A 14,260-nucleotide genomic window follows, 5' to 3' on the forward strand; every position below is an offset into this window, starting at 1 on the left:
TCAGATCATGAGGCATATGAACAAGCCATCAAGATAGTTGGCAGGACAACAGACACACCCTCCATACCTGTCTGCATGATGGTAGGAACCCTTTGTGAGTGACCTAAGCCTGTCACATTCCAAGTGCCAATTAATAAGAAGGAACTCCAAGAGATTCTAGAGTATTTGACTGGCACATTAGCTGGCAATCCTGCAGCAAACTTCAAGCCACTCCAAGATCCGCTAGATGGACTTAGATGGCAATGGACCAGGGTGCATGACTTAAATCTCATGTACAATTGGGCCCTAGTCTTTGACCAAAGACAAGAGATGTGCCAAAACCTAGCGGACGATGAGCAATCGGACAAAGATGATTCCCATGATGAGTACAAAGACTATCATTCCTTCAGTGACAAAAGTAAGGGTGAAATAGACACAGTGGAATATGACACTGAGGGACGAGAAATAGAACAAATATGAGCGGACTCTAGGCCATAGAAAAAGGGTGTCTTTAGGATGGAACGAAGGGTCATAACACAATATTAGTGAGTTTGGGAATCTCCCAATTCCCATTTTTGAATACTAAAAAGGTGGCACCCTGATAACATACCCATAAATTTGTCAAAACCATATGATGTGACCTATCATTAGAAAGTGCTTGAAAAATGGAATCTATTGAGCTATAGAGCGCTCGATTTGGAGTTATAATGTTCAAGTTATGACAAATCCAAAGATTTGACCACGTGTCCCAAACTTATGGGAAATTCCCATATTCCCCAATATGGTGTTTCATGCGCATGGAATGTGATTGTGCATGGTTGGAACACACTAGAGCCATAGATTTTGAACAAGCAGGCCTAACCCAACCAGGTACGACACCAGTGCTTAGAACAAAGTCACCCTTTGAGCTGCGACCGCCAGGAGAAACCACCTTTTCTAACAAAAATGGTGAATTTGATTCCGAATCAGAAGTGAGATCAGATAGCGACCCGGAGATACCTCAACCATCCAAGACCAGACGCACCAAAGGGGGACCTACCCGTTCACTTGAGGCGTAGACGGTTGAAGGAAGATAGGGCAAAACAGCCTAGGGACGCACAAACAGAGGAGCAAAGAAAGCCGCAGGATCTCCCGAGGAGATTTACGAAGTTCAAGAAGGGTGACAAGGTAGTAATCCTATTGGGTGCCGAATGCCAAGGGCAAATGAGTGAACCCATCAAGGGACAAGGTCAAGGAGGTGAACCTAGCACAGGAAGGGGAGGCACCCCGACCGGTCTTAATTGCCAATGACTTGACTGAGGAAGAGGAGACAAGTCTTGTTGCTCTCTTGCGAGAGTATGTAGACGTGTTTGCTTGGTCCTTGGAGGAGCTTAAGGGGGTGGATCCGAGTGTAGTGACTCATAACATACCCATGACACTAGATGCAACACTAGTCAAGTAGTGACCATACTTGATGAATCCAAAACACACTCATGCAGTCAAAGAGGAGATTGACAAGATAATGAAAGCAGGATTCATTTACGAAATTGAGCACATTGACTGGGTTTTGCCCATAGTCATAGAGATGAAGAAGAATGGAAAGATTAGAGTATGTGTCAATTACAAGAAGGTGAACGCTGCCACCACGAAGAGAGACAACTACCCATTGTTGTACACCGAGGACATGCTCGAAAGAGTGGCCAGCAAAGAGGCCTACAGCTTCTTGGACGGCTTCTCTAGATACAATCAGGTGCAAATGCATCCTGCCGATAGGCATCAGACTGCCTTCACCACCGAATGGGGTGTCTTTGCTTACATGGTCATGCCCTTCAGGTTGACTAATGCCCCAGCCACCTTTCAACGCCTCATGTGCACCATATTTAAAGACATGCTTCGCAAGGAATTGGAGGTCTTCGTGGATGACTTGTGTGTTCACTCGACCTGGCAAGAACACTTAGGCAAACTTTGAGCAGTCTTTGAGCAATATCACCTATATCGTCTCTCCCTGAACCCCTTAAAGTGCCAGTTCTGGGTGAAACATGGATGCATCCTAGGGCACGTGGTGTCGAAGAATGGCATTGCCACTGACTTCTCGAAAGTTAGGGTTATTGTTGATCTTTTGTCCCCAATCAACTATAAGGGAGTTCAATGCTTCTTAGGCCATACAAGGTACTATCGATGGTTTGTGCTGAACTATGCATTTATTGCCAGACCTTTGTACAAGCTATTGATTGTTTTCGAATGGACCGAAGCATGTCAATGAGCATACGAGGAATTGAAAAATTCTCTGACTACTGCACCAATCTTACAAGCCCCAAATTGGACCATTGTCTTCCACGTACATATCGATGCTTTGAAATTCGCCATGGGGGCAGTACTGTGCCAACCTGGAGAACACAACCTCAACTATCCACTGAGCTTTGCTAGCAGACAACTCACTGAGACCGAAATGAAGTACTCGATGGACTGAGAGAGAAGGCTTGGCCATGGTATTTGCTGTATAGAAGTTTCGGCATTATCTTTTGGCTACACCTTTTACTTTCTTCGTGGACCATCAAGCCTTGATGTATCTAGTGAACAAACCCTGTGCTACAGGATGCATAGCTTGATGGCTCCTTCTACTTTTAGAATTCGACTTCTTTGTGGTGGTACGGAAGGGAAAGTAGCACTACATGACTGGTCACATGTCACGCATTCCCACGGGAGGCTGTTGGACAAGGCATTACCAATGAATTGCCAGACACCCATCTGTTCAACCTTTCTAGTGAAAGAGATTTATTCAAGGCTGATCTAACACCATACTGGGTAGATGACATTGTCCACGTACTGGAGCATGGACTACCTAAGCAACCAATAGAAAAGGACCAACTTAGGCGACTTATCCTTAAAATTCAACCCTATCAGTTGATAGTAGGCCAACTATATAGGTTAGGGCACGACGAGTTACTGCATAGGTGCATATGTGAGCATGAGATGCACAATGTGCTCACAGAGGTGCATAGCGGGATTACTAGAGGACACTTTAGTGGAGACAGATAGTCCGCAAGGTGCTGCAGTCTCAACTATGGTGGCCCACGCTTTTTCGCGACGCAGCGCAATTCGTCAAGAATTGTGATGAGTGTCAATGAACAACAGTACCGATTCACAAGGATCAAATGGAGTTAACCCCAATCATTCCATGACAACCCTTTGAAAAGTGGGGAATTGACTTTGTAGGACCCGTTAGTCCTGCGGCACAGCATTCGCAGGCCAAATATATCATTGTGGCCACGGACTACCTAACAAAATGGGCGAAAGAGAGAGCGACACGAAAAAATGACGCTAGAATGACTGCCAAGTTCTTATGGGAACATGTGATCTCATGGTTTGGCTGCCCCATCAAACTATTCAGTGACCAGGGCAGGCACTTCATCAATGAAGTGATAGCGCATCTTCTATCCACCTTTCTAATCATCCATAAAAAATCCTCTCCATACTACCCTCAGGCAAACGGACAGGCAGAATCCACAAATAAGATCCTTGTAAATGTCTTGATCAAAGTAGTATCTGCTTCGCGCAGCGACTACTGGGATAGCAAGCTGATGGCAATCTTGTGGGCTTGCCGTACAGCTTATAAAATGGTTGTTGGCCAAACTCCCTTTAGGTTAACCTATGGGACTGAGGCAATTCTGCCAGTAGTGTTCTTCGTTCCTAGCTTGAGAATAGCATTTCAAGAATGGTGGGAAGGGAAGGAGGCATGGATGCAACGCTTGGTTGAGCTTGAACGCCTCTCGAAAACATGTCTTCTGGCCACTCATGCGCTCATATGCGAGAAGGCACAACACAAGAGCTAGTTTGACAAGCATGTCAAACAGCGCAACTTTGAACATGGCGACTTAGTGCTCCTGTACTCAGTTAAAGGACACAAGCAAAAAATGAAGTTTAGAGGTCTTGGGCCTTTCAAGGTTCATACAATCAGCTGAACCGGCAACATTGAGCTCGAGACTCTAGACGACGAAGCCATCGGCTTCTTTAATGGCAGTCGCATTAAGAAGTACTACCCTCCCACGCATCCGCTGCATGAGCCACCAATGTTGCAACCCCCTATCACGATACAAGTCGCCACAATTACGAAAATTGGTGATGAGGAGATGAGGAAGCCATAGAACACACATACCTCCACATCACAGTCATTGCCAAGCAAACGTGCGCTTTCAATGCCTTGATTGATGAGGGAGCAGACTTCAATGTCTTAACTCACAATCATTGGATCCAACTTGGTAAACCACCACTACAGCCCAGTAATTCCCAATTAAAACCATATGGGGGTCGCTCATGTGCACTCCTCGGCAAGTTCCGGAACGCTGTTGCTATCGAGTCTGAGGCTATACCAACGATCTTTTATGTGTTGCCAAACATTAAAGACATAGGCACAAAGTCAATAATAGGGCGAACCTTCAAGAAACAAACTCGTTGCAATGTCAATTAGGAGTCGCAGCACATCCACCTCGCCATAGGCAACGTCCGTATTGATACAGCCCATAGGGGGGGTCACTCATGAATATATGTATATATAACGTGAGTTCAAAATAAGGGGTTTTTAAAACACCATTTTTATACATTTTTTACATACAGAAGGGTGTCATATAAAGGGGTTACTTACAGATTGAATAGAAAAGGGTTCTGTTTGATTCAAGAAAAAATCACAAATTATGATATTTATAAGTAGGCCATGAACATGCGTTATATAGAGAATATATATATATTGAACCCCTCGAGATACAGCCTTCGACAAGGGCTACGTGATCCCGTTAAAGTTCTCAAGGCCATCGATAGAAATACTCGTAGCCAAGTCTATGTAGGGGGGTAGGGCTCAGCCACCATGCACCAAGCCTCACGGGCCGTCACTCACAACGGCAAAAGCTAAGGCCCAACAAACCAAGTTTCAATGGAGGCCTAAACAACCACAACCATTGCCTAGGAGTAGATTCCCACGTCTTCGTAACTCAAGAAACTCTAAATCCAAGAGGCCGAGATGCAGTTACAGAAATCAAAGCATGATCAAGGCAAGATGGGTTCCTAAAGCCCTCTTGCATGCATAAGGATACTATGAGGGAAATGCTTGGCTATGGATCCCTACGGGCTAGAGCAGCCCATGGCATCACTCAAATGCCACCCTCTTATTTAAGCACCCCGAGCCCCGTGGAACCTCGGAACCAAAAGCCGCAATGTTTCCCGAGCCCACCTCCTACTAGCTCACCCATGCATGAGCTCCGAAGAGTTGAGCAAGACTATCGGCCTAAACCCCAAACAAGGTTACCCCCTTCAACCCTTGCTAATGATGATAAGACTTGCTTTCCAAACCCAATCCGAGTGTAGCAGCCCATCCGTAGTAGCCATACTCCGACGCTTATCCATGGGACTCAACCACCACTTCATGGGAAACTACCACCATCTGCTGCCGTGCTTACTAGGCCCATCAAACCCCAGCCACCTACGGGCCTTAAACCATCTTATGAGCGGAAATCATTCTTAACTCTAGCCGCAGACCTAGCCGAAGACACAGGGGACGAAGTTATTGCTTGTCTTAGATGCTTGGATGTCACGTTCATGTCACTGGCTCTAAGTTATGACCGCTTGGACTTAGGCCTGCTGCAAGAGCCCTTAGCGACGGAAGTTCGCACGATGCCTTGCTCCTAGAAAACATTCGAATTTGCATTTGTCAAAACACCCCACTCAGCTGCCGAGCTGTTGTGCGCTAAGATATCAAGAGACCAAGCCATCAAACGACGCCTCATTACGTCTTATGATAAGCGTGTGACTTCCTCCATCACACTGACAAAGAAGTCGAGGAGTTGAAAGCATTAGTTGATACTGACTCCCCATTTTTACGAAATTGGTACACTCTACAATTGCAGTGGGAACTCAAAGGATGCCAAATCATGACCAATGCAGAGCAACACCGCCTAATCAAGATATCGGAGTACGACCCAACCTATGTCGCACCCACCTCACATAGAGTGTTAAACTACTCTTTGTGGCTGACCCATGGAAGAGCACGTTAAGGAACACCCATATCTTGATCGCCTCTTAACCAAGGAAGAGCTCCACATTGCTAGCCGTATCGATTCCGACGATTTCCTAACTAATGTTCTCACTTACATCATACACGTAAGTACCCGACCCTTCGCTCTAGACCCCAAGGCTCAGTTGGAATACAACCCAAAATTCTATACTCGGCTAATGCGCAAGTAAACCTTATACTCGAACACTAAATGCCATGGATCTCCTAACCTTTGACCCTATGAAGGATTCTTCTCAATCCAAAAGGGGAGAGGGTACGAGGGTAGCGTGAAGGTGAATAGGGTGAAGGTGAATCAAATTAAAACCAATCAAGATCAACTAAACGCAATAAACACCTAAGAAACGGGTGATGTAGGAGGGATGTCACAAACCAAGTCTAAAGAAAATAATTTGTATTGGAGCTGTCATTCAACAAACATAAAATCTTTCTTTTTAGCAAATTCTTGTATGTATATTAATTATAGCACTAATGGGAAGTATGGTTCATGACATGAATGAGAGATGTCACAACAAGACCATACCCACCGACTCCCCTTCACAGAAGAAGAGAGAGCATAGTACAACATTAGCCTAGGAAATCAAGCTTACAGTCAGCTAAGATTCCGCAGCATTCACATCCTTGAGAAGATGGTGGCCAAGGAGCAAGCCGCAAGGAGGATAGTGGAACAATGCCATCTCCACAAGTACCTAGAGAAGTTTGCACAGGAATCTGACCACACAAAGTGTGTGGAGTTCTTGAGAATGTAAAACCCCGACGGAGAGTGTGGAATGGTGACGGTGGAAAGGGGGGACAATGCCCGGCAAGTGCAGGACAATGCTCAGCAAGTGCAGGTACCGCTAGCCCAGGCCTTGGTGGAGAAAGCACTGGGACTGGAACCTAGGGTGGAGAAAAAATGTAGAAGGGATGTGTATGCCCTATTGAAGATGAATAGGGAAGAAGTCTTGAAAAATGACAGCATCAGCTTACAAGACATCCCCAATGCTGAGATTCACCTACAGGCTGTCAAGAATCGCGTGGTGGGGGGATTTGCTTGAGCTGCTGCGCCAAACACACACTGTATACACAAGAGGAAGCTCACTCAAGAGCACAAGAAGAGAGATGGAGGCCAAAACTTTTTCTTGCTAGTTTCTTCTTCTTCTCCCACACACTATACAATGTATACAAAGTATAGATAAGATACAACATAAAGGATAGTGGCCTACTAAGTCAAATAGTGCATAACCGATTACACTAATTGACTGGTGATATGTATTTGCCAGCTGTAGGTAGGTGTAAGAAACTAAATATAATTAGTGATAAGTTAGTGGCCATGTGAGTATCATAATGACCACCAATGTGCTAAGTATAGACATGTGGACCCATCTAGCCAGGCGGTCCATCATCAATGTCGGCACATGTTGAGCTTGCCATCTCAACACTCTCCCTCAAGCTCAACTCTATCTCTACAACTCCAAGTAAGCTTCAAAACTTTCGAAGCTGCTCCGCACCCAATGCCTTTGTGAAAATGCTAGCTATCTGATCTTGTGTACTGACATATACCAAGTCAATCTCTCCTGCAAGTACCTTCTCTCTCACAAAGTGGTAGTGCACCTCAATGTGTTTTGTCCTAGCATGGAACACTAGATTCTTAGCTAGCTGTATGCTGCTCATGTTGTCACAATGAATGACAACTTGACCATCTCCCTGCACATCCAAATCACCTAATAACTTTTGCAATCATACCACCTCACATGCTGCCATAGCAGCACCTCTATACTCAGCCTGTGTACTTGATAAAGCAACTGTAGGTTGCTTTTTGCTGCTCCATGTACTTCTGCACTACCAAGGGAAAACATGAATCCACTTGTAGATCTTCTGTCTGACTTGCTACCAGCCCAATCTGCATCTGTGTATCCAAAGACATGTATGTTCTTACCTGCCTCATAAAAAATTCCATATACCTGCTAACTGAACCGTCTACATTATGCTTGACTTTGTAAACCCACTTACAACCAATAGCTTTCTTACCCTTAGGTAAGGGTACCAAATCCCAAGTCTTATGGTCTTCTAATGCAGCCATCTCCTCATCCATTGTTGCATCCCAATGAGAATGACCAACAACATCCTCAAAACAAGTGGGCTCAACATTCTCAACTAGTTTCACCATATAAGCATAATGGTGAGCTGCATAACCTTCAAAACCATCTTTTAACAGAGTATATGACTCTGCTAGATCTGCGTACCACCGGATCACTCAATGGAGCCTTTACATTACTATGAGCTCTCTGTACACCTGGCGTCATGACTGAAGGAATGCCAAGCTCATCATCCAAACTCTCCAAACCACTAGAATCTCCATCAAATCCCAAATGACTGGTAGATGCATCATTAACATCCAGCACTTTCTTCTTTCCTTTGTCCTTCCCTGCAACACTTATAGATCCACCTAAAGATGTGGGGCTACTCCTTAGTCTCCAGCAAGGGCTCACTGTAGATGTAGTACCAAATGATGTTTCTAGTCCACTAAGACTCCGTGATTCTTGTTTATCTTTCTACACATAGCTGTCGTGATCATTATAATCATCCAAAACATCACCAGCAGGTGTATACCAACTTCCCATCTCATCAAAGATAACATCCCTACTCACTCTGAACTCACCTGTGACAGGGTTATAACATCGATACCCTTTCTACACTAAAGAGTATCCAATAAAAACACATTTTTCTGCCTTTGGATCAAGCTTCTTCCGTAGCTCATTTGGCACATGAACATATGCAACACAGCCAAATACCTTCAAGTGCGATACGTCAGGCTTCTTGCCAGTAAAGCATTCTTCAGGAGTCATCCCATGAACTGCAGCTGTGGGAGTTCTATTCATAATGTGAACAGTAGTATGGACAGCCTCAAACCAAAAATGTTTGGGCATATTCTTTTCAGCCATTAATGCCCGTGCAACCTCTGCAATATGCATGTTTTTTCTTTCTATAACACCATTTTGTTGTGGGGTATACCTGCAAAAGTAAATTGCCTCTTTATCCCATGAGTCCTTAAGAAGCCACTGAACTCATTAGAGAGGTACTCTCCCCCTCCATCTGATCTCAAGCACTTTACTTTTAAGCTTGTTTTTATTTCAACAGCTGCCTTAAAAGATTTGAAGTGCTCAAACACATCACTTTTTTCCTTCATGAAGTATACCCATAAATTTCTTGAATAGTCATCAATAAATGTGACAAAGTATTTGCTGCCACCAAGAGATACATTCTGTGTAGGCCCCCAAACATCTGTATGCACTACATCAAGCATTTTTCTATTCACTTCTCTATCATGCGAGAAGGGTTGTCTTATCTGCTTACCAAACTAGCATGCTTCACAAACTTTATGCAATTCTGCAACTCTAAAAGAAGGCAACCCTGTAACCAATCCTTTGGACTGTATTAATTTCAGTCTTTGCACATTTTCATGTCCAATACGTTTATGCCATATTTCAATATCTACAACTACTCCTTTTCCTTTAGCATACATAGCAGCATCCATTGTAGGAATTCCAGCATCTAAAGTGAACATTCGGCCAACTCTACTTCCTTTTGTGACCAACATGCACTTATCATTAAAGTCTTCTACAAAACAACCTTTTGCATTGAATCGGACCTGCAATCCCTGCCCAGTAAAATTCTTGGACCTATTCACCATTTCTTTCAAAAAAATCACCCTGCATATTGATCTCTTCAGTAATCATGAGAGAGATCAGCTCATCAAAATTTGGAAATGGCTTCCGTACATATACTGAAGTAACAAATGATTTACATGCCTTCTCATTGTTAAGGCCACTTAGAGTGGATGAAACCAAATCATCATCATCCGGCATTGCATCAATCATTGCTAAAGCATATGCAATGCTCCTCACCTTCAACACATATTCATTGACAGACATTTTCTCTTTCTTCAAGGAATTCAACTCTTGCTTGAGTTGAATCTTTCGTGCCTTTGTATTTACTGAAAATATGCTCTCAAAATTTATCCAAGCTGCATGTGAAGTTTCTGCATTTTTTATATGTCCCAGCATAGTATTATCAATGACTGTAGATAGCCAGTACATCACATTTTTGTCTTTCACATTCCACTCTTTCCATGCTTTTAACTCATCTGCAGTCAGAGGGATACCCAGATTTGGCTCCTTTTCTTCACCTGAAACAAACTCATAAAGGCCCTTTCCAATGAGGAAGTTCGTCACATTGAAACTTTCATGAAGGGTAGTTGTTCTTGTTGAGCTTCTCAATAATGGGATTTCCACTGTTCTCTGCCATTATCATAAACAAAGATACAACACATCAAGCTAGTCTTCTACAATCTTTCACAACACGTGCACAACAATACACCAAGCAACATTTTTCATTGATTGCTCAATAGTACATGTAATCTACAACCTGCTTGCTGATAAAACTTATGTTTGCTTCTTGCAAACAACTCAAAAATTACAGATTCGTAATTTGTTCAAAGAGTAGAGAGAGAGAAAGGGAAAGACTCCATATCCATGAGCCTTCAGGCTCTCAAGCTCATACCTTCATTTCCACACACTAAACTGAAAAACACATACACACTACAAGATAAAGTGACCTAGTGTAAATGTAGACTAGACTGACTAACTCTAGTCAGGTCACTGACTGACTACTAACCCGACTTATTTAATGTAGTCACATGTAGACAGCTGTACACACTAGCTGTCATAGATGTCGGTCATAGATGAAGACACACTGACGGTGAGCTTGATTTCTAACACTCCCCCTCAAGCTCAAAAACTAAACTCAAATCATCTGCATCACTCCAAGTAGCTGTCTAAAGTGAATGAACTTATCTTTACCAAGTGATTTGGTAAAGTTGTCTGCTACCTGGTCTTCAGTCTTCACATGCTCCAAGTTAATCTGATCTGCTAAAACCATTTCCCTGATGAAATGGTAGTGAACCTCAATGTGTTTTGATCTTGCATGATAAACAGGATTGCTTACTAACATAACACTGCTCAAATTGTCACAGTACAACTTGACTTTGCTGTCCAAGTGTACTCCCAAGTCATTCAGTAACTTCTGTAACCACTTAGCTTCACAGGCCGCTAAGGCCGCACCACGATACTCTGCTTCCGTACTAGACAATGCAACTGTAGGCTGTTTCTTACTCTGCCAACTGATCATGCTACTACCCAATCCAAATGCGTAGCCACTGGTTGACCTCTTGTCATATGTGCAACCAGCCCAGTCAGCATCAGTGTACCCCATCAAATCAAGGGTTTTCCCATATGCATAAAACAACCCATGATCTGTGGTACCCTTTACATATCTCAGAATTCTTCTGACTGCATCCAAGTGTGGTTTGCGAGGCTTCTGCATGAACTGACTGATCAGCCCCACAGCATAACTCAAGTCAGGTCTAGTGATCGTGAGATAGATCAAGCTTCCTACCATCTGTCTGTACATAGTAGCATTCTCAATCTCTATCCCAACATCAATCTGCAGCTTGACATTTTGCTCCAAAGGCGTATCCATAGGCTTGCAATCAGCCATACCATATTTCTGTAACATGTCATGAGCATACTGCTTCTATAGCAGCCATATGCCTCGAGGTGTAGAGACAACCTCAATCCCTAAAAAATATTTCAGCTCTCCAAGATCCTTGACCTTAAACTCAGCCTGTAAACATGTCTTTATTTCTGCAATCCCATTTTCATCATCTCCTGTAATGATTAAGTCATCAACATAGACAACTAGAAAAACATAGCCACTATCTGTCTTCTTCGCAAACAGACTATGATCAGCATCTCCCAATTGGAAACCATGTTGCTGTAAATAACTGCTGATACAAGCATTCCATGCTCTGGGTGCCTGTTTCAACCCATATAATGCCTTTTTCAGCTGACATACATGTGCTGGAAATTCTGGATGTACATAGCCTTCAGGCTGTTCCATGTAAACCTCTTCCTGTAATTCTCCATTGAGAAATGCATTCTTTACATCCATCTGCCATAGTTTCCAGCCTCTAGCTACTGCTAAAGCAATCACAGTTCTAACTGTAGCCATCTTTGCTACAGGGCTGAAAGTCTCCTCATAATCAAGACCATACTGTTGCGCATATCCTTTTGCAACCAGCCTGGCCTTATATCTTTCCAATGATCCATCTGATTTACATTTTACCTTATACACCCACTTGCATCCAATAGGTTTTTTGCCCTCAGGCAACTGTACCAAATCCCATGTACAATTTTTAGCCAAAGCTGAATATTCCTCATCCATAGCAGCACGCCAATTCTCATCTGAAACTGCCTCATCAAACTTACTTGGTTCTCTAAAACCTATTACTTTCGTCATATAAGCATAATGACGGGCTGAATATCCAGTGTAAGTGTATCTATCAACAGGTCATTTGACCCTCTCTGATCTCCTGAGCTGTGGCTCACTATGAGCTTGCCTCTCATGAGGCGGCACATAACGGCTCTGTCTAGCACCTGGCGTCATAATAGACAGAATCCCCAATTCACTATCAAAGCTGTCACTACTAGATGAATCATAACCTGCAGTGAGTGGACCTGTTACATCTTCAAAAACCTTTTCTTTTCCCTTATCTGTTCTCCCCCTCACTGACATATCCGTGTCAGTGGATGCAGTAGTGCGACTCTGTAATCATCCTGTCCAAAGACTTACTGTAGATGATACATCACCTGTCTGACCAGTCATGGAAGTACTCTCTGCAGGAGTATTTTCAGCATGACTAATACTGGGTGAGCCATCAGTAGGCACTGCAACAGGATTCCCATACCAAGATACTAACTCATCAAATACCACATCTCTGCTTATGAGTGTCTCATGCGTAGAAGGTACATAACACTCATAAGCTTTTCGTTCCTGTGCATATCCAATAAACACACTTTCACTTCCTTAGGATCCAATTTCTTCCTCTTCTCATCTGGTATATGCACATATGCAATGCTGCCAAATACCTTCAAGTGTGAAATATCAGGTTTATGACCATACAGCCGTTCATACGGAGTGACATCATGAATCCCTGCTATAGGGGTTCGATTCAGCACATATACAGCAGTCACCACTGCTTCAGCCCAATAACCATTTGGTAGACATTTTTCATTCAACATAGCTCTAGCTGACTCCATCAAAACCCTGTTTTTCCTCTCTGCAACACCGTTTTTCTGCAGTGTATAACTGCATGTGAGCTGTCTTTTGATCCCATGTTTAGCAAGATACTTGTCAAAGTAGTTTGAGACATATTCACCTCCTCCATCTGACCTCAAACATGATATGTAACAGCCCAATTCATTTTCAGCATGTTTCTTGAAGTCTTTGAATGCATCAAACACATCATCCTTATGTTTCAAGATATAAAGCCAAGTGTACCTGCTGAAATCATCAATAAATGAGACATAATATTGTGCACCACCAAAAGAAGCATTATGTGAAGGACCCCAGACATCAGAGTGTACCAACTGTAAAGGCATAGTGCTATTTTTTACATGTCTCATGAAAGGAAACCGTGCCTGCTTCCCAAACTGACATGCAGGGCATACATGACCAAAATCATTATACTTAAATTTAGGTAATCCAAGTACTACTTCTTTCTGCTGCATAGATTTCAGCTTTTGTACATTGACATGTCCGATTCTCTTGTGCCAAATCTCTACATCCCGAATGGCACTCTTATCATGTGCAAACATGGTTGCTTTAAGTTCAGGAATGGTCGCTTCCAAAGAAAACATCCTGCCATCCCTTCTGCCCTTGGCAATTAGCTTGCAGCCATTTCCATACTCCTCAATGAAACATCCATCCTTGTTAAACCTCACTTGCAGATTCTATTCTACCATTTGACCCACAGACAACAAATTCTTTGTTATGGTCGGTACATGTAAGACATCATGCAGGCCTTTCTTCTTGCCATCAGGCATCATCAATGGAACAATCCCTTTATGCTTTATGTCATGTTGGGTATCATCCCCAATACATACATGACCATGTGTAGCTGCAACCATCTCATCAAACCACTCTCCATGCGGGGTCATGTGGTTTGATGCACCAGAGTCAATGTACCACCTGTCATCTCTATTCTGCCTTGACACAATCTTGGACACATGCTGCATGGCAAAGAGTCTATCAACTGACTCATCATGAGCACCACTGGAAGATGAATAATGCCCATGCTGTTTCCCTTTTGCATGTCATTCTGCTTTTTGTAACATTCCTTCGCAATATGCCCATACCGGC

This window comes from Lygodium microphyllum, chromosome 7 (genome assembly GCF_053477565.2).
Source record: "Lygodium microphyllum isolate KBCC chromosome 7, Lygodium_microphyllum_v1.1.10, whole genome shotgun sequence".
NCBI lineage: Eukaryota > Viridiplantae > Streptophyta > Polypodiopsida > Schizaeales > Lygodiaceae > Lygodium > Lygodium microphyllum.